This window comes from Silene latifolia, chromosome 11, assembly GCF_048544455.1.
Source record: "Silene latifolia isolate original U9 population chromosome 11, ASM4854445v1, whole genome shotgun sequence".
In the NCBI taxonomy this organism is placed as follows: Eukaryota; Viridiplantae; Streptophyta; class Magnoliopsida; order Caryophyllales; family Caryophyllaceae; genus Silene; species Silene latifolia.
In genome coordinates, this window is record NC_133536.1 from 71,746,251 (window position 1) to 71,749,334 (window position 3,084).

Consider the following 3,084-nt stretch of genomic DNA (forward strand, 5'->3'; position numbering starts at 1 on the left):
GATTGGCGGCGAGTTGAGCAACTTGAGTTTCAAGTGACTTCATGGATGCTTCTTTCTGTTGGTCACTTAGTTGCCATTGCTTTGTCAACGGCTGAAGCATTGTCTTTAACTTAGCTAGCTCACTTACCCCACTTGAAGATGATGCTCCTTGATTCGGTGGAGGAAAAGAAGGAGGCTTTTGGAAGCCTTGTTGAGCCTTGTGAGGAGGGACATAAGGCTTCTGCTGCTGCGGTGGAGGAGTGGGATTAAGAACATTTTGACTTGTCCACCTCAAATTGGGATGGACTGCCCCTTGATTGTTGTAATAAGAACCTCCTCCTTGCCTATATTGCTGAAAGGCAAGGACTTGTTCTTTCTCAGTAAGACAGTCAATAGCAGTATGACCGGCATCGCTTCCACACCTCTCACAAGTGACAGTTTCCTGTCTAGTCAACAGATGAACCGTCTGTTGATCTCCAGCAGATTGCAGCTCCAATCTATCAAACCGAGCATTCATGGCTTCCATCAGCTGAGCCGTGACTGCCTTGTCAACTGAATGGACCGTTCGAATACCGTCCCGTGGGTTCCCATATTCAGCACAATGGGTCGCCATCTCCTCAATAATGCCCCATCCCTTATCATCATCAATATTCTTTTGAAATCTTCCGTTGGATGAGGCGTCAAGTATAGCTTTGTGGTCATCGTACAACCCATTGTAGAACTGGTTGCACAAAAACAACTGATCAAAACCATGGTGAGGAAGAGACCTCACCAACTTCTTGAATCGGCACCAAGCTTCATAGAAAGTCTCATCAGGTGCCGGCTTGAAACTAGTAATCTTACCCCTCAGATGATTAGTGCGTTGTGGAGGGAAGTATCTTTTGTAGAAGGCAAGTGCGAGAGTCTCCCAATTGGTGATACCAGCAGCTGTCCGGTCAAGATCAGTCAGCCACTCAGAGGCTGAGTCAGTCAGAGAAAAAGGAAATAACACTTCCTTTATCTTGTCTTGAGTTACTCCCTTAGTAGCGCGAATAGTAGAGCAATAGTCAGTAAAGACTTCCATATGTTTTCGCGGATCTTCACCCGCCACACCTCGCTACAGATTTCTTTCCACCAGATTTATGTAAGATGGACGGATATAGAAAGTGTTACCGTTCTCAGTTTGGAGGTTAAAACCTTTAGGAATCGAGGATGCTTTGGGCTCCGAGTGACTTGCAATGTTAGGCATCTTTACTGGCTTGTTGGCATAAATGCGATTTTCTTCTTCAAAAGACTGGTCTTCTGCAAATAAAAAGTGTTGTAGCTCGGGCTCGAAAGTACTCAAGTCTTCCTTTTGAAGTTCTCTTTGCAGACGGAGTCTATGCCGAAATAGTCTTTCTGGCTCCGAATCAGCTGGAACTAATACCAACCTGTTTGACCTGGGAATACACAGCACTGAAAGAGATAAATGAAAATTGCCTCAAGGAATAGAAATTCCCTGAGACGGATAAAAATAAACGAAACAAAATTAGATAGGGCTATTGCCTCCCTGACAACGGCTCCAAAATTTGATACTGTCGTTTTGTACCAAAAATAAACCTAATTAAAACTAACAAGAAGCTAGTGATAAGCAGGGTCGATCTCCATAGGGAGGCAAGATATCTGTTAAGGATCCGTATATTTGGTCACAAATGGGGGTTTGAATTTTTATTTCTAAACTAATGAAAGGTTTAAAGGAAAGAGTAGTAAAGAAAGAGCAATAAAGATAGAAAATATAATAAAGATGATCAAATAAGAGAAAGAATGCCAGGATTTCAGTTCACCATGGTAGTCTGTCGACTCAGCTGCAAATAGCCTAGACAATCTACTGTGAGACGGATACAGGAAAGGTCCTTCCGGTCAACTTTCTATCCTAGATTTCCACAAACTTAACTTCCGTCCGCGTCAGATTAGTCTACTGTTCATAGCAGGTCTATTTAGTCCAATCTTCTGATCAAGGAGTAAATTTAACCATATTAAAGGTAACTTAGAAACGTGCACTCCACTAAGTCGGTATTATAGTTAAATTGCCATGGACACATATTCTCACAAGTAAACTATCTAGTCTATTCACTACATCGTCACAATCCTACCATGGATTCCCTAATCCCGACATGAAAGAATTTAGCTTCTCATATTACTAGTGATGTCAAAAATAATAATAATGAATATACTAATTAGAGACATGGTAAAATAACAATAATTAAGCATAAACTAAGATTAGGGTAGAAGTAATTAAGAGAGAAAAAACAAGGATTAAAGCAAGAAATAATAAGATTAAGATTAATAAGGGAAGAAAGATTACAATCTCTAGCAATCCGGCGTAAAGAACAAATCCACAAGCAAGAGATTAAGGGAAGAGAGTTAATAGTAGAAAATGTATGAAAGAGAGATTAAGAGAGTTCTTAAGATGAATGAAGCGTCAGTCCTAATGACCTAATTAACCAAAGCTTAAATAGGAAAACTAAGGTTTTAACGAAATAAGTCCAACACGGGTTAATTAAGCCCGTGTAATACCAAAACCTCTCGATCGAGTGATATAAAACCACTCGATCGAGGACTTCATCAGCTAACCCTCTCGATCGAGTGAAGATCCTTCTCGATCGAGGAAACCAAAATTCCAGCATTTCGATCGAGTAAGCTAAATTACTCGATCGACCTCTTCTATCCTCCAAACCACTCGATCGAACCAAAATGCCTCTTGATCGAGTGTTCTTTTGGAGTAGTGTCCTCCACAATGAAGTGCTGTGACGGACCTTTTTTGGTTGGAATGTATGTGTACGGTAGCTAGAATTGTCTATCATATCAGTTGCATGAATGTTTATGTGGATCGTAATTTAGGTGAGCGACTATTTTTCTTCCTCTCTTACAATTAACTGCTTACCTTTTCCTTCATGAGAGAAGAGTGACCCGTGAGAGTCCATTATCAAAGGTCTTGCAAGGTTGACATTTCAGCTTTATTATAAACATCTTACAACTCGTTTGCATTCGACAGTTCTTGCTAAAAGTGTCGGTTGCTTGCATTAAATTGGTTTAAGTGGGCATTTGTAGCTAGCTCTGAGCTATGTTTTTTGTTCCATTAGTTTG

At 40.6% G+C, this 3,084-nt stretch overlaps 1 non-coding gene across 1 annotated transcript; it reads left to right on the forward strand.

Annotated features, from left to right (window-relative positions):
• The first annotated feature begins 725 nt into the window (after positions 1 to 725).
• On the forward strand, positions 726 to 831 carry LOC141616059 (small nucleolar RNA R71). The gene has a single exon (XR_012530437.1). It is a non-coding gene; the product is annotated as a small nucleolar RNA R71 (small nucleolar RNA).
• The last annotated feature ends 2,253 nt before the right edge of the window (positions 832 to 3,084 follow it).